General features: G+C 45.2%; 1 protein-coding gene and 1 long non-coding RNA gene across 6 annotated transcripts in view; one reads left to right on the forward strand and one right to left on the reverse strand.

Moving 5' to 3' along the window:
- Positions 1-533: 533 nt before the first annotated feature.
- On the reverse strand, positions 534-17,025 carry LOC146353853 (uncharacterized). The gene is made up of 5 exons (XR_014787408.1): positions 16,954-17,025; positions 13,185-13,268; positions 10,748-11,004; positions 5,717-5,819; positions 534-3,045 (listed from the first exon to the last, which is right to left on the reverse strand). It is a non-coding gene; the product is annotated as an uncharacterized LOC146353853 (long non-coding RNA).
- A 57-nt stretch (positions 17,026-17,082) lies between these two features.
- Positions 17,083-21,993, forward strand: part of AXIN2 (axin 2) — a 57,034-nt gene continuing 52,123 nt past the window's right edge. The window contains exon 1 of one of the 5 annotated variants that reach the window (XM_084837495.1): positions 17,083-17,140. The gene's annotated coding sequence lies outside the window, so the exon portion shown is untranslated. Of the gene's footprint in view, positions 17,141-20,174; positions 21,036-21,179; positions 21,234-21,565; positions 21,950-21,993 lie in introns of those variants that run through there. The other 4 variants (XM_084837492.1, XM_084837493.1, XM_084837494.1 and 1 more) reach the window with 4 other exon arrangements.

The raw sequence follows: 21,993 nt of genomic DNA on the forward strand, positions 1-21,993 counted from the left end.
TAAGCAGTGTTGTTTCAAGCTGTGTTTTATTGTTGGATTTTTTTAAAAATGTTTTTAGTTCAAAGTTGTTTTTAGCTGTATGTTGTTTGTATATATTGTCTGTATGTTTTTATGTAAATGGTTTTTAAACTTTGTATATTGTATTTTAATGTTTTAACTTTTATAAACTGCCCAGAGGGCTTCAGCTATGGGGCAGTATAGAAATAATAATAACAACAACAACAACAGTAGTAGTAGTAATACCGATGATAATAATAAATAATATAGCTGAACTGGAGTATGGGCTTTATGCAAATGGGAATGGGTTTTACTCGGTGGTGAAATTGGGAAGCAGTACCCATTTTTCCTCCATGTGAGGTGCCTCTTCCCTCCCCCTTTTTTGAGGGGATGGCACATGCATTCCAGAATGTAAAAGGTTAAATCATAGAAAGCTCCATTTCTTTATTTCCTGTTAATTATTATTGCCTGCTTTTTTATATAAAAAAGCAAAACCCAACAACAACAAAAATGAAACATGTTTCTTTCATTTGTTTAATTTCAAGTTCTGAGCACACTAGCTGGAAACTATGCCTAATAGTTAAACTCAAAACATTTGGATTTCCTTTCCCTCTCTGTGATTTCCACCCCCGTTAGCTCACTTCATTCTTAGTCCAGATTTTAAGCAACATTTTTTTTTATAAAGCTGTGGAAGCCAAACAGCAAAAACAAAAGGGATTTACACTTCAGCAGCATCAAATTGCACCAGCTCAGCCCTAGTAAGACATCATATGCTCCGCTCTGCTCATTTTGCCCCCCTCCCGCCACACACACCTAAAAGGTTGATTGAAAATCTCATTATGCGGTTTTTGGTATCAAACAGGCCACGTTCATGCTGCCTTGAGGCAGGGTACCTTGACTCTTCCAGTAAAAATCCAACCTGAGGCACGTGGCTAGCAAGGAAATGGTGCTTCGCTTGTGGAATTCTCTCTCCAGAGGCTCAACTGGCACCTATGCTCATGTCTCTAGGGCACTGGACAAAGATCTTATTTTCCCAGACTTTTAACCTCTGATGGTTAAACCTTTTAACCCCCCCCCCCCGCTGCGATAGGTTTGAGTGCTGCCTTTTACTGCTTTTATTGTGTTTTTATTACTTATTGTAAACTCTCCTGGAAACGTTTGAATTGAATAACGGTATAGAAATGGGTTAAATGAACACATTTGTGTCCTCACATGAAAATAAAAAGGACACACTACAGTTCTTGCCTGGTTGTCTCAAGGTGATTTTTTACTTGTCACAAGCAACCAGGCGATTGGATATTTACAAAGCTGATTTAAACAAATCTAATTGTGGTACTGTTTTTTATTATCATGATCACCTAAAACAGAGCCAACACTGGTTTAGAGGCTGGATGATCATCATAAAATATATTTGGGTCATTCAGAAAATGTCTCCATTTTTTATTCATATTTGTTTCTGCACTTATTTTTGTTTTGCTAAGAAAAGGAAGGCTGCCCAAAACATTACATGCTAGACCACAAAATACTGGAGATCTACTTTTGGTATTATATCCAAGAGTGATTTTTTTTTTTTAATGATAGTATATTCAGATAACCTTTGTTAAAAAAAAAATCATAGGCAACTTGATGAGTTATTTTGTTTCCATCTATATTCACTGCAGGAGAATGCACCTGCCAAATGGTCTGTCTGGAGTGTGCACGAGTGTGCGCGCGGGATTGGCTACGAACATTTTGGTGCTGCAAGAAAAATGTTATCTCAGAGGGCCTGTGTATGATCAGATGCAATGGAGGACAGGGTACCTGTACCTTTAAGAGTAATCCTCTGGGTGTCTAGCCCAAATGATGGAGGGCTCTGATCTTCATTCATCCAAAGCCCTGCCAAGCTCCATATGGGCATTTTTCATTAGACAGGCATTTTTCATTAGACCCTCACTCACTCACTCTGCTAGAGCTGGGGATGGGGTCAGAGAGACCATTGGGGTCAGAGGATCCATGGCACCTCCCCTCCCCTACCACTGGCCCGCCCCCAACACACCTATTTCCTCCCTTCCCGAGGTCGGAGTCCCACTGCGGAACTTTCCACAGTAGCTGGGAGGAGATGTGAGGGTGGGGTAGGGGTACATTCCACAATCAGATCTTCCAGGTTGGAATTCTGTCTCCAACCTTGGAGGGGGAGATCTGTTGCATCTCACAGGCACTCTTAGATTGCACTCTGAGAGCCAAAACAACATTACTTTAAATGTATGCCTAGTACATAGTTTTGGCCCCCAGGCAGGCCAGATTTGGCCCCCAGGCCTGAAGTTACCCACCCCTGCTTAAGAACAAAAGAAAAAGAGCCCTGCTGGATTTGTCAATAAGTCTATCTAGTCCATCATCCTGTTTCCCATACAGTGGCCAAACAGATGACAATTGGAAGCCCACAAGCAGGACATGAGGGCAATAACACACTCCTGTTGTTGCCCCTCAACACCTAGACCTCAGAGACACACGATGTCGGATCCTAGAGATTCAGTAGTCCCTTACAGAATTGTTGTGAGAGTTACAAGATAAGGAGTGAAGCACTCCGAATACTCTGAATGCTTATGATGGTTATCTTATTAATTATTCCATGTTTCACAAATTTGGTATATCGACACCCACCCACGCCTCTGTCCTCCAATCCATATTCCATTTTAGTGAAGAAAAGCAGTTAAGAATTGTTAATAGGCTGCAAAGCATTTTCATCTCCTTTATCAACTGGTATGAAACATTCAGTGCAGATACAGGGCCTTTAATGTCTTCTTGAAGGATAACTGGCCAAGAAAAGTTATGTTCCGATAGTGGGAGTATGTTGAACAAAATATCAAGGCGAGAAAAGCTGTGGGTGGGGTAATAGAGAAGTTTCAGAGGATAAAAGGAAAACGTATCTATCAAGCTCACCCCAGTAACAAAAGTGTGTTGGCTTACAAGGCCAGCTTCCAATCCAATAGAATTGTGTTTTTCTTCTCTTACTGAAGTCTGTTTCACAATCCTTTTCTTCTCCCCAGTTCCTCTGCTATAAGTTGGTGTCTGCTTATGGGTAATAGTATAAAAATAGTGTTTTGTTAAATACTTGCAGTTATGAAACACAGATATTAAAACTTTGTTGGTAGATGATGAGCTATTATAAATATCATTACTTTGGATGGTTTGGGGAGGGATTTACTACAATATAAAGAACTGATTTCAATATAATCCTATTGATATCAATGGGATTGAACTTAGTTTTGAAAAATTTGTCCCAAAGATTTCAGTGGGGCTAAATTAGCACAACTCAGTCCAAATCAAACTCATCTTACAACAACTGTGGGTTGGATCCAGGATCTGCCTTCTGTAAGATGAAGGGATCTTCTGTGAGAAGAAGGACTCCACTCATGGAAGGTGCCTCCACCTAATTCCTGGGAATCCCCCCTTACACACACACACACACCACAGCTTACCCCATTCAACAGGGTCTCTTGACTCTCTGTGTAGCATTTTCAAGGGGCTGTAGAGGCTGCCTTTGGAAGGAGGGGGTGGGAAAGTCTAGTTCTACCATTGCAGTTGTTTCATCGTAAGTCTGGATCAAACCCCTTGAATGGGAGGTCAGTATTATGATCCCCATATGATGCCTTCTTTCCTCCTCAGCCCTTCAGCCCACCATCTGCACATAGCCCAGTGTGCTTTGCGTGGCAACCCATCTTGTATCTTCATCTCTACGGTAGGAAACTTTCCCATCCCCCCTCCCTGCTCCGATCGCTATTCTTTGGGGAGCATTTACTTTGTCTGCCACTTCTTTCTTTGGTGCTTTGGAGTAGGCAAATGGGATCATAATTATTTGATCTGCACCTGTCTGCTATGTGAAGTTTCACCTTGTCAATTTCCTTGTACTGTCAAGGGAAGCATGGAAGTGGAGTGGGTAATTTTGTGAAGATTTGAGGCCTACAGAGGCAAAAGGAAAAAAAGGTCATGCTTAGGGGCCTTGTTTGTTGTTTTTGTTGGGAGGGGGTATTCCTGAGAAAAGTAGTTTCATTTCTCTGGTTAACTTTTTGTTTCAATTCCCCAGTTAAGTTTCCTTTCTTGAGGGTTGAAACAGTACTTTTGGTTTTGAGAGAGGAGTGTATAAAAAAGAGAGTGAGAGAGCCAGTGAGAGCAGAGTCAGGAGGTCAGAGCCTGAAGAGGGAGCAGGAAGCAGCAGCATGGAGAAGTCTTACTACAGCTAGAGTAAAGGAACTTGCATTTTGCAACTTTTATTTTCTTTTAAGGCCTTTTGTATCACTTGGATCTATTGTGTAAATACCTTTAGTTGTGATTGTCAGTGTGTGGAATGAATTTAAGATATTTCTGTGGGAAGGGGCAAGATTCACAGCAGGATTCAAAGGCCACTCTTGTATAGATTCTGGCCTGGTTCACACATAATGAGAAGCCACCATGGGTGAATTTCTCTGTGGGGTTTGTTGTGGTGGCGGCGGCGGCCACCATTTTGAATATTTGGGGTGCAGTGGGGTTGCGCCTTAGCTTCTCATTATGTGCGAACCCATCAAGGGTGAGTTGCGGGGATAGTTGACAAGCCACCCACAACCCTAATACAGCCCATGGGTTCTGGGTAGCTTGTCAGCCCCCCCAAAAACCCACCTTTGCTGGGTTTGCACCTAAAGAGAAGCTACAGTGCCCCTGAATATTAAAAATGGCAGCAGCCACAATGAGAAGCCCTACAGGGAAATTCATCCATGGTGGCTTCTTGTTACATGTGAACCAGGTCTCAGTGCACATGGGATTGCAACTTTACTTTGGAGACACATTGAATTTAGTGAGGCTTACTTCCAAGTAAACATCCACAGGGTGAAGCTACAAAGAAGAACCACATTTTAAGGATTTCCAGAAGGGTAGGCATGTTAGTCTGTTGGAGCAAAAAGAACAAACAGTCCTGTGGTACCCTAAAGTCTATCAAATTTATTATGGCATAATAATATGGCATATTTATGCCATTATAAATGTGTTTAAGGTACCTCAGGACTCTCTGTCATATTTTAAGAATGTTTCTTGTGGTTGATTTTTATCCCTCAGAATTACTATAGCAAAGTTATCAGCACAGGGTGATCAACTCCTCCTTCCTCCCCACACTCCCTTGCTAGGAAGCAAAGGGATTTGTGCTTCTGGCAGACATATCTGGTAGGATTGCCAATTGACTAGAAAACTGTCCCAGCTTGTTCCTCTGCCTTTAACAGCCACTTCATCTGCAGAAATTAGCAGCTGAAGCTTCTCGTGGCATGGAGAATAACCATTATCAACTGCTAAGATGGTTTTTGACTGTGTATTAACTTCACTGGCTGTTTTTATTTTGCTTGTTTTTTTACTGGTTTTATTGTTCTCAATTTTATTGCAGGGTTGTAGCAAATCCTGCTGGGCCCTTTTATGGGCCAAAAGGTGTATATATACATGGTTCAATACATAATGCAGTATATGCATATACATATATGTATATGCAGCTCAAGCCACAGTTAAAGAGACAAGAGCAGAGAACAATAAAAGTTGGCAAACCTGGTACCCAGTAGATAAGCCTTTTTAATTATTCATAACAATAGTCACCAATTATGTAGAAGCAATAAACTGACCAGAGATATAAATTCTCTTGCTGAATAACTGCATGGAGTTTAAAACAAGGAAGGAAGCAACTGTCAGCCACTGTGGAGGGGGAATTGTGGGAGCCTAAAGACCATACCTATACAATGAAGGTGTGTTTTCATCCTCTTGCATTTACTTCCTCCATCTGTTCAGGAGCCACGTTGACCTGCCTGGGAGCTGTAATTCATTTCACTTTTTGGCTGGGGGGAGAAAGGCTTGTCACATACTTTCTAACTTATTATAAAATCCACAAATACATATGAAGACTACTGAGAGCAGCTTAATGCACCTATGAAGTAATTTACAATTAAAAAAAAAGAAAAAAGAACAACTTCAAAGGCATTAACTCACATGTGGGCTCCAAGCCTCTCCTATGTTCTATATACAGGGCCTTCCTTTCATGTTGATCAAACCTGTTCCATCACTTCAGCTGAAGTAGTTGCAAGCCTTTGATCTTGTTATCAACATGGCCACTGGTGAGAATGCTGCAACTCGCATTGCATGTGACAGTGCATATAATGTCAGTTGCAAGGCCTGAATAGCAGGTTTTTGATGCTGGGTGAAATCTTGACTTTCATTGGAGCCAGGAGGGACTTTTGGGCAGTGCATTTACCTTGTGGTAAAGAAATGAGGACAACACCCCCCCTTGATGTTTTGATGATGTCATGTATTTATTCATGGTAAGATGATCAGATTCTTTGTATTTCAAACTGTAGTGCTACTGCCTTGCGCTTTGCCACTGAGGATGTTTGCATCCAAATGTGAATTCCCAGATGATATCCCAAAAAGCAGGAAATTGGGGCAGGGGACTAAATGAATAGCCCCCCCCCCAGTTGAACCTTTCCTAACTGGGTGTGATCTTAGGGGATGTCACCTGCTGAAGCCCCATTGGAATGAAAAGGAGCTTTACAGGAGTGCCTGAGACATTTTTGTAGGAATCTGCTTTGTCTTCTACAATGGCACTGAGACCAAAGACTGCGAAAGCCACTTGAACTTTAAAGGGCGAAGACAGATGTAACAGGGCAATTCCGGAAGTGACCTCACAGCATTCAGTTCAAATGTACTTATTCCTCTCTCTCAGCCTTCCCCAACCTGGTGACCTCCAGATGTGTTGGGCCACAAATGCCCAAACTTCACAGCCAGCATGGCCACGAATGATAGGTGCCGTGGTCTAACACATCTGGAGGGCACCAGGCTGGGGGAAGCTGGTCAAGCTCCAACAAAAACAATAGTTCTGCAACTCTGAAGCAGAAGCTGGTTGCATATTGTCTCCCCTCCCTGAAACCTTGTGATATCACCGAAACTCCCTGACAAACTCTGGAGCAATTTTGCATTTTAAAAATGTTTTTATTTTCTTATTTTTAAGGGGATGAAGGACAAGGTAGATGGCTGAGCATTCATATAGCACTTTACATTAAAAAAGAAAAAAGAAAAAAAGGTGGACACCCCACCTGAAGCCTGTGGGAGAGAGAGGGACAGCTAAGCCAGTGTGTTGAGTCACTGGTATTCATAACTGTCATGCCAGCAGCAAAGTAGAGAGGTAGCCAAGTCTCAGCCTATGGCTAAGGGACATGCTGACAGATCTCTTTTTATATCATCTCTGTCCACTCAAAGGTCCTGCTTTTTCGTGTACTCTCATTTTTGTCTGCATTTGCTTTTGGATTTTTTTCGGCTGAGCATTGGATCATGTTTTGGATAGTAAACACCAGTAATTATGACTTTTAATTATCAACCAAATGTCTTGAATGAGATGCATGTACAGTGCACATCCTAGCAACAGTAAACTTTGGTGGCATTGCTGAAGGCTGCATCATGGAGGAGGCTTCATTGGATCTATTGTCACAGGTTTTAGAGGCTCCTTTCTGCCTTGTGCAACTTTTGCTACTTTAATACAGGAAAATGTAAAAGGTGACAAAGATGTAAAATATAAATGGTTAATGTTGCCATCTGCTTGGTCTGGGAATTCATTTTCAGGGGCAGACAGGGGGAATCAGATGAAAATTAAAAGAAATCCAGATTCCTTGATGCCTGTGGTAGCATGTGTAGCAGTTTCCCCATAGGCCTAAAAACAAACATGGAGCTACAAAGATGATGAAATTTAGGAAACTCTGACTTTCAAACATGAAGAAAACCATGAAAGGGCTACTTGTTCCTGTATCCTTATCTAGTTCATCAGCCTAGCTTTTAGCAATGTGTATGCCTGAAGCATTACAAATTATTGTATGGCTTTGCTGGTAAGTGTTTACGTTGCTCAAAACTGGCAAAGTTGGGAGAGGGGTAGGCAGATGAGTCATCACAAATTGGCCCCAGTAAAACGCCTAGTATACCTTATTGTGTGTGGCTGTGGACAGTTCTCACAATCAAAGGATGTAAACAGTGGGTTCCCCCAGGGCTCCATATTGGGGCAGGTGCTTTTTAACTTATTCATAAATTATCTGGAGTGAGCAGTGGGGTGGCCATGTTGGCTGATGACACCAAATTATTCAAGGTTGTAAAAACCAACAGGGATTGTACGGAGCTCCAAAAGGATCTCTCCAAACTTGGTGAATGGGCATTTAAATTGCAAATGTGGCTCAGTGTAAGTCACTGAGTGTAAAGCAAGGCACACTGGGGCAAGAAAAAAAAACCCTCACACTCCATATATATATATATATATATATATATATATATACACACACACACACACACACACACATACACATACACACACACACACACACACACACACCCTGAGCTGGTGGTGACATATCAGGAAAGGGATCTTGATGTTACGGTGGATAATGGTGACTCAGTGTACGGCAGATATGAAAAAGGCAAATTCCATGTTTAGGATTATTAGGATCAAAAATAAAACTGACAGTTCCATAATGCCTTTATCCAAATCTATGGTGTGACCATACGTCGAATCCTATGAACAGTTCTGGTCACTGCACCTCAAAAAGGATATTGTAGAATGGGAAAAGGTGAAGAAAAGGGCATCCAAAATTTTCAAGGGGCTGGAACAACTACCATATGAAGAAACTTTACAATGTTTGGGGCTTTTCAGCTTACAAAAAGGGCAAGTAAGGGGTGGGGGTGGGGACAGGATAGAGGTATATAAAATTATGCATAGTGTGGAGAAAGTGAATAGGGTAAAGTATTATGAGCCTCTCTCATAATACTAGAAGCTGAGGTCATCCCATGAAGTTCGACAGTGGGAAATTAAGAACGGATAAAAGGAAGTACTTCTTCACACAGCGCTTAGTTAAACTATGGAATTTGCTACCACAAGATGGCCACCAACTTGGAAGGCTTTAAGAGGGGATTAGAAAAAAAGCATGGAGGAAAAGGCTATCAACATCGCCTAGTCATACTGGCTACATATTATCTCCAGTATCTGAGGCAGTATGCCTCTCAGTACCAGCTGCTGGGGAACATGACTGGGAGGGTGCCATTGCCCTCATGTCCTGCTTGTGGGCTTCCCACAGGCAACTGCCTGGCTATTGGAATGCTGGATCAGATATGCCTTTAGTCTGATCAAGCAGAGCTCTGCTTATGTTCCAGATCAACTCCTTGTTTATTTAATCCCAAAGCACAGCACATTCAATGCATAACTGGTCTTGTTCACGTTCATCGCTTGCTTCCTTTGTCCTTCTATACTATTCCCACTGTTGTACTTTTAGCTTGTAAGCTCCTTGAGGCACCAGCCTGTTGTTCTGGCTTATGCTGGAAAGTACAATGTACATACCAACAGAACATCAACAATAGTGGATAATAATAATAATAATAATAATAATAATAATAATAAGAAGCCTGCAGATGATAATGAATCTTATTTGGAAAGGCATGCAGTATTATGTGAAGTCCTGTACCTTTACATTGTGCATGGAACAGAAAACCTGTGGAGACCACGCGGGGGCTGGAGTAACACAAACCCCGTGGATCACAGTACTCCGCAGCTGCTCATTCTGCATTAACAGCAACCAGCCTTTATGAGCAGCTGGAGGTGGTGCTTGGTAGTTCTTCCTTCTTTAGTTTATTTAGCCCAGCCAGCCCTACCATTAGGCAAAGTAAGGCAGCCTCCTCAGGCAGCAGATGTTGGGGGGTCAGGAGTGTTAGTGAGGGGTTGGAGGTTAGAGCTGTGCATACCACTCAGCCTGACCTGCACCCCCCTAAGCCAAAGATATTGAACCTTTTTCAGCTGAAGGCTGAATTCTGTTTCGGGGAAGCTCTTGGGGGGCATATTCCGGGGGTGGGCAGGGCCGACCACAAAATGAGACAGGGCCAAAATGCCCCAAATGCCAGCATATGAGAGCCAGTGTGGTATAGTGGTTAGAGTTTTGGACTGGGACTCAGCAGACACAGGTTCTAGTCCCCACTCAGCCATGAAGCTCATTGAGTGACTTTGGACCAGTCCCCGACTCTTGGCCTATCCTACCTCACAGGATGACGATGCATTACATTTCTATACCTCCCCATAGCTGAAGTTCTCTGGGCGGTTTACAGAAATTAAAACATTAAGTACAATATAAAAAGTTTAAAAGCCATTTACATAAAAGCACACAGACAATACACACAAACAACATATAACTAATCACACCTTTGAACTGCTAGTCATAACTAAAGACACATCCAGGACCAATTAAAACTCATTATGTGCTGCCAAATGCCTGGGAAAAGAGGTAGGTCTTAACCTGGCACCGAGAAGATAATAATGTTGGCGCCAGGTGGACCTCATCCTCAGGATTGTTGTGAGGATAAAATGGGGAGGAGGAGGATCGTGTACGCCACCTTGGGCTCCTTGCAGGAAAGGTGGGATATAAATCTAAAAAATAGATAAATACATAAAATTTAGCTTAAAGCTCTTATTGTCAGTAACTAAGTCTTAGGAGAGGCATTTCAACTTTTTAGAATGGGGCGGTGGGGGGGAACAGGCAAAAGCCTGGGAGCCACCAAACAATAGGTGGCCAGGTCAGGGGGAAGAGGGCGTGGCCATCTGGGGAACCTGGGAAGGCCGGACTGGGGCCCCAGGAGGACCAGCTCTGGCCCTCAGGCTTGAGGGGTTTGTACTCCTGCCCTGTCCTGTTGGCCTTGGCAGCAGTGGAGTATGCTGTCACATTACCGGTAAGTCTGAGTAAGATTCACGTACCAGTCCAGTTGGCTTCCAGACATGGACTCTGGGATGGGCGGGTGCCATCTTGTCCTTTGCCTCAGGCAGACCAGCCCTGTCTGCCTGGAACATGACAGGAAAGATGGAGCTGAAAAGTTTGGGCTGAGTTGCACTTCCTGGGCATCTGATCTTCCAGTTACAGCATTCAATCAGGAATAGTAGGAATAACGAGAATGAATGGCCATGCCTACTTTGGGTTTCTCTCTTCACATAGCAGCTCTGACTCAAATCCACTCCTACAGGGACATGGAAGTGGCATTTTACTTCATTTCCATATGGCTGCAAACTGCAACAGGCTTCCTTCCATTAGCACAGCACCTTTTAATGCTAGGATATTGGTTGTTAATGCCCAACTGGTGGCGGGCACCTGTATGCAGTTTATTATGTTTTGGGTATTTATAAAATTTGTGTCACATTTGTTACTATGGACCTAGGGCCGGCCCAAGATAGTCTGCTGCCTGAGCTGAAGAACAAGATGGAACTCCCTCCCATTCCATGTACAAAAGCTGACTGGATTGGCAGATGAATCGGTCTTCGACACTACTGATGGGACAGTGTCCTCCACTTCACCCGAAGGCAGCAGGCTAACTTAGGAGGCACAGAGCAAACATGGCATACAGCTCTCTCCTCCAACACCTTGCTGCCACCTCCCAGCATCTACTGCCTGAGGCAACTGCTTCACCTTGCCTAATGGTAGAGCCAGCCTTATATGGACCATTCCTGTTTCTCAGGCAAGGGCCAGAAAACAAATGTGCAGCCAACAGTGAACTGAGATGCTAGGTCAGAGGGCCATGAGGTCACCATCTAGGGCAGTTTTCCCCAATGTGGTGCCCTCCAGATATTTTGGGCTACAGTTCCCATCAGCCCCAGCCAGCATGGCTAATGGTCAGGAGTTGTAGTGTGAAACATCTGGAGGGCACTAAGTTGGGGAAGGCTGATCTAGGTAGTAGAGGGTTTTTGGCATAGTTTGTCATGTCACGTTCTGTAAGCACTAGGGTTGCCACCTTTTAAACAGAATGGAGGTTCAGGCAGGAGCAACAGCTGGGGAGGGATGTTGAGTTTGGTGCCACCAAAAGACAGGTGATTGTTGATGTCATAGATAGGCTGAGCAACCATGCGGAAGCTCAGGGACAGGAAGCCCACAGTCAGGGTTGCTGAGCATAGTCTTAGGTCACAGACTAAGAAACAGGAACCTTAGGTAAGGTAGGTGGAAGGCAGTGCTGGGCTGGTTCCAGATTGTGAGAGCCCTTGGGCAAGACATCCTAGTGGCTCCCCGTCCCCAATGAGGCTAGCTTCTCACTGCCATCACCACCAGCTGCTATTGCTGCTCATCCCCCTTCTCAGCACTGCTACCACTTGCTTGTTCGGCACAGGCAGAGAGCCAGGGAGCAAGGAGGCAGCGGCATCTGCTGCTCTTCCTTCTCACCATCTCCATTCTCTGCACCAGAGCAAGATGTAGGTGAACAAGAAGGTTGCAATGGTGAAGAGGAGGAGCAAGTCCAGGGGGCACTTGTCAGTCAGTCCCTGCTGGGTGTGGGCCCTTGGCCGGTGCCCGACCATGCCTACCCTTGACGCCAGCCCTGATAGAGGGAAACAAGACCTGAAGAAAAAGGGTGAGGTAGGTCACCCTCTACTAGAAATAGGTCTCACCACCACCAAAGGTGGCACCTATATTATGGATAGAACTCTCTCCCAATGAACATGTGCCAGGCCTGCTCCATTTAGATGCTCCATGTCTTGGCTTTCTGAGACCTGGGAGCTGATTATTTTTGGAGTGGAACTTTGTTGCTTAGCTGCTGCTTCTGCTTCTTTTGTGACTATTTTTGGTGCTTGTATATGAACTCTTTTAACAAGTGTTTAAAGGAGCAATCCTATGGCTGCTAGTCAGCGGCTAGGTGGCCATAGGATATGTGCTTTTCTGGGAACTGACCTCGGAGCCCATGCTCCGAGGTTGGTTCCTGGAGAACCAACCTTCTCCCCCTTCTGTGCTGCCTCGCAGGCAGTACGGAACAGCCCCACACTCCGCGCTCGGAAGAGGAGCATGAAGTGGCCAAAACAGGGCATTCCGGGGCGGGGAAGGCGGAAATGCCGATATGACATATCCTATGTATCGTCCGGCAGCCTCCTCCCCCGCTCCACCTTCCCACGGCTAGACAGCCAAAATCGGCTGTCTAGCCGTAAATGCAGGGCAGGAGAAGCGCAGAGGGAATGATCCCCTCTGTGCTTCTCCTGCCCTGCATTGGATAGGCGATCGCCTCCAAGTTTGGAGGCGGCCACCTATCCCCATAGGATTGTGCCCTAAATTACTATTATTATTATTATTATCATCATCATCATCATCATCATCATTATCATAAGCTGCTTTCAGGGTCTTGTGACTGAAACGTGGCTTATAAATGTAAACATAAACAAGTACACGATAAAAAATGAAGTATCTGGAAAAACGGCACCAGTTGATTTTCTGCTTGCGATGCAGCTGTCAGAAGCACAGTGCCCCTGCCTGTAAAAGAAAATGGCAACCATAGGTACCCAGAAATATTTCTTGAAAGTTAGGATAATGTCGCTAGTGCTTGAATTATACAAACCAGTGCACAAAATGACCTTTTGTGGTAGCCTCCTGCCCCCAGTTACTGCTTTTAAAAGGTGACAGGGGAGCATGGTTTGGCTACAACTGAGGGACTCGTGGGTGGTGCTTGTGGATTTAATTAAGAGCCCCTTATCTTTCTCACATTCAAGCACTGCCCCAAACTTTGTGATCAATGCACCCCAGTATCCTAGGCATACCATCCCTCTCTTCTTCCAGTCACAGCTTCTCAGGGCCAAACTAGGCATGATTCTATGCAGGTTTATCCGGAAGCAGTTCAATGGGATTTACTCCCAGGTAGGTGTCCATTGGACTGCAGCCTCAGTGGCTTTTAATGGCTTAGGCAGCCAAAGCAATATGAAAACAACTGACATTCTAATTTTTAAGATTCTTTTCTCATTCTTTCCCAAGGGCTCAGGATGGGTTGCAGTCTCGATTGCAATGTGCTATGGGATTTCATGATCGTGGTTGGAATGGTGAAGCCTCTGGCACCGAATGAGCAGCAACACTGATGTCACTGGGTAGCAGCACTTGATGTCACAGACAGGCTATGGCTGATGTCACGGACAGGTTGTGCAACCTTGGGCAAGCTCAGGGACAGGATGCCCACACTCAAGGCCGCTAAACCCAGACTAAGGCGTGAGAGCCCAAGGAAAGGTAGGTGGAGGGAATGAAGAACTGAAGAAGGAAGGATAAATTGGGATTATAGGGGAGGGATGCACATAAAGATGGGTAGAAGAGGCAGGCTAATTTCATAGTGGTGTTAATCTGCTGATTTTAATTTGATGACTTTGTATGTGCTTATGGAATTTTGTAGACCACCTTGGGAGGGCAATTGTGTCCTGAAAGTTAGTTAATAAATGATGTAATAATAAATAAGAAGCCCAGCCAGACAGGAAGTACAGGCAGCTGCCTAGGGTAGCAGAATAGCAGCAGCTCCAGTATTTATATAAATGAATAGAGCAAAGGGGAGACGGTTTTTGCTCCATTCAGTTGTATGAAACGAAGGAAAGGGGCAGCCCCCATCTCTCATTCCATACAACTGAATGGAACAAAAGAAGCACCCCTTTGATCTATTCTCTTATATGGAATAGGGGAATATGGAGGAACCTTGAAGAGGAAAAACAACTGCTCTCCCACCCCATATACATGTACACAATGAGATGTAGGGCTGCAACAGAGGCTGAGCCAGCTCTGGGCAGGAACCGGAGAAGGCCACAATCCAAATGAAAAGGGCAGCCTAGCAGAAGACACTTGGGGGACAGCATGGTCCCAGGAATGAGGGAATGAGAAGGACAAAGGGTGGACCTGTATGAGAAGGAAAGAAAACACACACAGAGAGAGAATGGTACAGGTTTACATGGTCTGGAGAGGCAGAGTGAGGCTCAAGTTCACATACTGATCCAAAGTAACAATCCAAATATTATTTATTTTGTTTATATCCCGCCTTTTCTGCATAGAGCTTAAGGCGACATACATGGGTGTCCCCCACCCCATCCCGAAACACTTTATCCTCACAACTGACATATGAGGTAGGTTAGGCTGAGAGGCAGGCCTAAAGTTATCCAGTAAGCTTTATGGCTGAGTGGGGGATTTGAACCTGGGTCTCCCCTGTCCTGATCCAGCTAGACCACACTGTCGTTCTAGTATCTTGTTATATAGTTCTGTCCCAGCAACAACCCTGGAGGACAGAATAAACTGAGAGTCAGAGTGACTAGCCTAAGGCAGACCAGTAAGCTGCATGGCTGAGCAGGGTACGGGTGGGATCACCCTCTACAAACTTTAAATAATAGTAATAATGGGCTGTTCACTATCCACACAAAATCTGTGGGGATGGGGGAGCTCTTCCCCAAGAAGGGGCTGGACAGATGCAAGCTGAGAATTATAGCTTTCGTCTGGGCAGAGGGGTGTTTGCCCTCAAGACAAGGAGGAGGAGGTGGTCCCAGCTGCCTCAGTATCCTCCTGCACTGGAGTTGGCCTTGCTGCAGAGGCCAACTCCAGAGTAAATAGTTAATATAGTTGTGGCCCTATTTAACTCAAAGATTGTGCCTGGCTTCTTTCTTCTGGGTGGGCGTGCAAAAGGGGACATGACAGATGTCTATCGAATTTTGCCTGGTATGGAGAAATTGGATGTGTGTGTGTGTATATATATACACATATGCCTTGATACATTTGTTACTCTTTAACATAGACTTGGGAGCGGGTGGGCAGGTGGGCTTAACTGAAATTTAGGAGTTTATATATAGCATGGCCAGCTCTTTCTAAGGCAATCATGACATACAGGCTTTTTGTTCCTGTCCCACCTGGCCTCAACATGTCTTTCTTTTACAACAGGCCAGGCCTGCCTGTTTGGGGCCAGGCAGCACTGGCCCTCACGGAACACTTCAGGAGCTGCATGAGTGGACACAGCCATTCACAGCACCACCCAGGATGGGAAAGACTTTCGTCACTGGTCCTGCCCATCTTTTCTTCATGTGGGATTCCACCATGGAAAATTGCCCTCCATGTTTTTGTGAATCTGTGTGTGAAGGAGGTTTGTGGGCAAGTACCCCCCCCCCCATGTTAGAGGTCTGTGGTTGGCATTGTCCAACATTTTTATTTTTATTTAAAGGCACCTCAGTTTGACTGAAGCAGTGGTGGTGCGGAAGGGAATACTTAACTCCCCCAGGTCATTTCCCTGATCTAAATCTCCCCCATACATGATCTTATAGTTTATGGTTTTATTGCTTCTATTTATAAAATTTAATTTGTACCCTGTTCTTCAGTAGAAAAATAGAATGGAACAACAAGAACACTAAAAAAAACTATTTAAAACGATCAAAGCTATAACTGCACTGCAGAAAACGCCAACCCTTACAGACATTCAAATGAGCACACGCACAGCCAGATTCCCATTCCCAGGGCTAGTAAGCCCCTGGCATGTACAGCTCTACACGCGAGTCTCTTTGCACACATTCAAGTGAATACACGATTCGAACGTGCGTTCATCTGAACGTCCGCGAGGAGCAGGAGTGGTGAATCACACCACGTGTGCACATGTTCCCATAAACTCAAGAAATGGAAGAGTTCAGAAGTACTTTGCGTTGTATCGTGAAAAGGGCTTATATCGAAATGACCAGTAGCGCCGGTGTTTCCCTAAAGTGCTATAATTGAAAGGGCTATACATGTAGCTCCGCTTCGGGCGAAGTTTTGCACCCCAGCCGCTCTATAGGGAGAACAAAACTAGTATTTCTCATTGACTTGTCAAGATCTGTGTCTCCTAGGGATCTCCCCCCCCCCCCCCCGGCTTTTTAAGGTTGCCGAAGCAAATCGGGGGCCTGGTCGAAGCAACCGTATCCAAAGCCCCCGCCGCCCACCCCCTCTGCCAAGGGCCGCTCCGCCGTGGCGCTGGAGAGCCGAGCGCAGAGAGCGCATCGAGAAAAGGGGAGCGCGCGGGCGGCAGCCCCCCCCCCCGCGCGCTCCGCTAATGTATCCATCGCAGGCATGTGCGTCCACCCCCGCCCCGCCGCACCCCCGCCACCTGACCGTCCAATCGGAGAATCCTGGAGGGGGGGTAAGGTCTGGCTGAAGGGCCAATGGGAAGTGCCTGGGGGACACCCACCAGCGCGGATCGGGCGCGAGCAGGGAGAGCGTCGTGTGTCTCCTGCGCTGCTGCTGCTGCTGCGGCGGTGGGAGGTGCTCGGGTTTAGCACGCAGCCGATTGGGAGGCGGCGCAGCGTGGGCACCATTCATTCCGCGGCGGGCGGGGGATGCAATAGGACTGCAGTCCCGAGCGTACTGGCCCGGATGTAAGTCTCCTTTGAAATCCATTGCTTCCGTTCGGAGTTGACTTGGTTAGGATCAGGGTGAAGAGCGAGATGGGTCGCGTGCCAAATTTCCCTTCTCCCCTTACAACAACCTGTTAGTTTTTGTTTTTTCTTAAAAGCGGAATTGTCCCACCGCCGCCATGGGCACATTTTTTCGTCCGGTTAAATATCCCGGGAGTAGGTTGGAGAGGACCCTTCAAAGCGCCGGCGCCAGTTTTCTCCAGAGAAACACAGTTCTGATCGCCACATATCTCAGAGCTCTGGACATTGTCCCGAACCGTCCTCTAACCCACTCCCAGCCTCGATATTTTAAAGAATTTTTAACTGTTTCGGTACATAAATATTGAGTGACGTAATTCAATGTCGTCGTTAAATTCTATTTCTGTCTAGGTGGGGATTTTGGCCCAAGTTGATGCATACCAAGAAAGGGGTGGGAACACTCCAGAAGGGGCTTCCCTTGCCTCTCGTCTTTTCAGTATTTCAAAAAAGTGTTATCTGCTTTCCCCTCGCCCTCTGACGATTTAGTGCTTGCTTTTGGCCAGCAGCTTTGATAGTGATGGGGTTGACCCATCCCAGCTCTGGATGGTGGGAATTCTAATGCACACAGTTGCTCTTTGCATTACCTGTGCGCCACATACAGGTTGCAAGGAGCAAGTCATGGGTGAAATGCATCCAGGAGCAACAGAAATGCATGGTTGTACTTATGAAAGTTGGTCTGGAAGGCTAATTGCAGGTTGCAAGTCATTGTATTAATGCAAATTGCATTCACAAAAAAGGCAGCCAAAGCTGATGTTTGGAAACTATGGCCATGTGATGCTTTGAGTTCTTGCTTCCATAGGAGCACTGTTCCTAACACCCTATGAGACACTGTTTTCTGTAAAGTATCCAGCCTGGACCTATGAAGACTAGAGTCCTATGTAGAGTGAGACACCCTGAATGGCTTTGGGCATGGAAAATTCTGCATAGGATTGAGCTTCACAATTGCATCCCTATCCACATCTTATGGGAATAACCCCCAGTGAACACAGTGGGACTTTAGTCTCTGTAAAGGTGCATAGGACTGGGCAGTAATCTTGTATATATTTACTTGGAAGTAAGTTGGTGTTTCCCAAACATTTGATACATAGGGCACAGGTTTTGTTTTGGATTAAAATCGGAGACATGTTTCACTCTTGCACTCAAAAACATCCATATCACTTTTCTTGATCAGCTTCCAGAACAACAGGCAAGCATCCTTCTGATAGCCATAGAATAGCCCATCCCACCTTCTCTGCCCAGCCAGTCAGGGTTTGAGAAAGTGACCATGCTACCTGGTATTGCTTCTGGCATTCCTCTGTACTAGTCAGCTGTTAGCACAGACCATAGCAGTGAATCCTGGTTCATCCTCTCTCAAGATGAGTTTGGATTGTTGCCCATACATTGACAGACAGAGGGGAGGGAAATCAGTGCCTCATATTCTAAGAGCCAGAGAGTAGTGGGTGCATCCCTGGTGTCTTAATTGTTCAAGGTACACTTCAGCCTGTCATGGGAATCATTGACATAAGCCCTATTGACCTCAATCAATGAGACTTACTTCCGAATAAGCATTCATAGAACTGGGAAGTGCAGTGCTTAAATGAAAGTTCTTTATTCCAGTTCCAGCCCCTCCAAGTTTCTACTGAGCACTAGGAAGGGTTCTGCCTTTGAAAATCTGGTTCCTCATTCAAGAGGGTAATTTTATGTAAATGAATAGGACAAAATGATCTTGGGGGGGGGGGAGTTGGGGAAAGCACCTGGCACACAAAGTGGATCACCATAAGTAAATTGTAAAGATGCATGTAATTTCCACTTTGATTTCCAGGAATTGTGCACATGGGTTTTTATCTTTTTATCCTAAGGCAGTAATCCATGCCCATTTACTTGGGAGTAGTTCCTCCTGGATCATGGGATTTGTGTGTGACTTGAGTAAACATTCATAGGATCAGGCTGCAAGACAACTATATTCTTTTGAGTGCCTTCATTTAGAAAAAGGCCTTGTGGCTCCCATGTATTTGTCTAGCTCCTAGCACAATGGGCTAGGTCTCTGGGTTGCATGATAAAAACGAATTATAATAATACGATTAAAGACTATCTTTCTACGATTGAGAAAAAGACACCAGTTGCCAATTTTTATGCATGCTTATTAGTCTTGATTGTTTTGTAAATGTAATTAAAAATTAAATCCCTGAAATAAGCACATAGATGAAGACCAGAAAAATGCATGTGTATGCATGTGCATGCATAAAGGAGTAAATTAAAATGAAGAGAAAAACAGACTGGAATCGCTGAGTTCAGATGCACTATGGCATTAGATCTTCTTCCATAAAGTTCAGAGGTTTTGCATTTCTGTATTCTGGGACTGCCCATAAAATAAAAAATGTAAAAGACAACAGATCCAGACTTCATAAGGGAACTGAGTATAATGGGGGAAAGGAGGTGGATTGGCTTGAAACCTGCACGCCAGATCCAATCTCTAATTAGAACCTTTTGTCTAAAGTCTTTTCTAAAGCATTCCGTGTCTGTTTAATATTTAACATATGGGGGGGGGCAGTTTTGTTGGTGTGCCAGTTATATTACAGTCAGATATTGTTTAGTTAAGTTGCAGAATAAAAAGAAAGAAAAGGAAAAGGCCAATTTTCTAACATGAAACTTTAAAGAAGAAGAAACGGCAGTGTGGGAGGGGGGGGCTATACCGCAAAATGGTTTCACAGTCTTGCACTACTAAAGTTGACCGTCGGTCCCCCCCTTCTCCAAAAGAGCAATACAGCAGTTGCTTTGCATTGTATGGGAAAATAAAAGGAAGAGAGTTCAAACGGCAATTGATCTTTATCTCATGGGGGGAAGGAGGCGTGCGGGGTGGTGGGGAGGATAGTTTGCAAAGAAAGGGCTGAGTTGATTGAGCAACGGAAGGGTTAAAGGCAGGGAGTGGAGCTGGCAGAACAGGGAGGAGGGAATGTTGCCTGTCCCTTTAAGGTTCCTGCTGCACTGAGAGAATTGCAGGGATAATACGATTGGGGCGGCAGGATCACTTACTTCTGACGTTCCAAAGCCTGGGGGAGTTGGCTAGAGATTGTTTCCCTTTGATAAGGTCCTGGCAACTTAGTAACAACCCAAGAGGCAATAATAATAATAATAATCTCAAGTCTCAAAGCTTCGGCGTAAAAAAATAAAATCTCTAAAGGGGGACAAAACGATTAGCCCTGTAGCCCATGTGTAATGCCAGCTTGCAGTGTTGGCGTCTCGCTTGATATCGCGCCAGTAAGAAATGGGCCTATTATTGTGTGTGTGTGTGTGTGTGTTTTTAAACGGAGAAGGTGTTGCAGAAAAGACGCTTATCTCCCTTTCAGGACCGTTCTCTCGGTTGTTCACTTTGATGTGCACAGTTAAACCCACATCTCAGTGTTTGTCGGAATAGCCCGGAGGACATTTGGTGCATGGAATGACTGCTTGAAACAGGACCTGAGTCGAAAGAAGGGGGGTGGGTGGGGGGTCAGGAGAAGTGAGGGAGGGATCAGGTCTTTTGATTTTTTTCCTCTTTGGGGCTAAAGAAGAAGGGGGTAGTGGAGGGAGGAGAGGATCACACTGAACTCTCTCTCCACTGATACATTTCCTGCAACGTCCTAATCCACCCCCCCGCTCCCCCCCCTTTACTCTCAGATGCTACTGCGAAGCTTGAGAGGAGGTGGATGATGAAAATATAAGGAAGGGAATCGGCACAAGATCGCGGATTATTTTTCTCCTTTCCGTAGAAAGGGGCTAAGGGGGGTGGTTTGGGGGGGGGGGTGTTTTTAAGGAAGTACCGAGCGCCAGTTTACGGAGGGGGCCGGAAAAGCGCCCCACCAAAACTACTGGATCAATGGTAAGTTGTAAAAGAATGTATGTGATTCCCGAGCTGGCTGCTGCCTGCCTGCCTCCCTCCCTCCCCCCTCCCCTTTCTCCCAGATCGCTTTGATGTCCTCTTGGCTGGAGCTTTGAAGTTGGTAAGGCAAGCTATTTATGTGTTAGTTATGAGCAAGCAGAGCCTGGTAAGAAGATGGGGTTTGTATGAATAATCATGGTAACAACCGAGGCGTGGGAGGAGCGGGGGGGAGATATCTGGTGGTGAAGGGGGTTCTTCCACAGCCACCCCCACCCCGAGCTATACATCCTGGTAAAGTGGGGTGGGTTTTGTGTTCTCGTTTTTCACAATGTTTTCTGGTTTGGCAGGAGAGGTAGAGACCCAGAATGTATTCTTGTTTGTAGGTAAGATACAGTGAGGAGGATGCGATGCCTCCCTGTCTCTTTCCCCCCAGCTCTTCTCATACACCCCTCCCGTTCCTATCAGCACCCTCTGTGAACTTCAAAGAGGCGCTGTGTGCTTACTTAGGGGTCAGTTGTTATGCAGGACTTGGAGAAAGCAACTGGTTTAAAGACTTCTCTGCCCCCATCCCTCTTCTCTGTTCCTGAGATCTCTCGCAAACCTCTCCCCTCCCTTCAGTCAGTCGCCATTTCTGGAGATTTTTTTTTCTTTAATTTTTTTACCCCCTCTTAAGGTTTATACTTTGAGGGCATGGTGCCTCATGGAATGTAGATTCTTGTTTTTAAAGAACCATTTGTTGTTGTTGTCTTCTAACAACACCCAGCCCCATGCACACAACCACTGTGAGTGTGTGTGTGTGTGTGTGTGTGAGAGAGAGAGAGAGAGAGAGAGAGAGATTAGAATGTTGCTTGCTCTAAGGCTGGGGAGACATTGAGGATATATCAGCCAGGCTTGGAATGTCTTCTCCGGTTCAGGTACATTACAAGAGAGTAGCAATGCTCTCTTCCACTTTAAACAG

This window comes from Heloderma suspectum, chromosome 2 (assembly GCF_057233095.1).
Source record: "Heloderma suspectum isolate Gila_16-S chromosome 2, 16-S_ref, whole genome shotgun sequence".
In the NCBI taxonomy this organism is placed as follows: Eukaryota; Metazoa; Chordata; class Lepidosauria; order Squamata; family Helodermatidae; genus Heloderma; species Heloderma suspectum.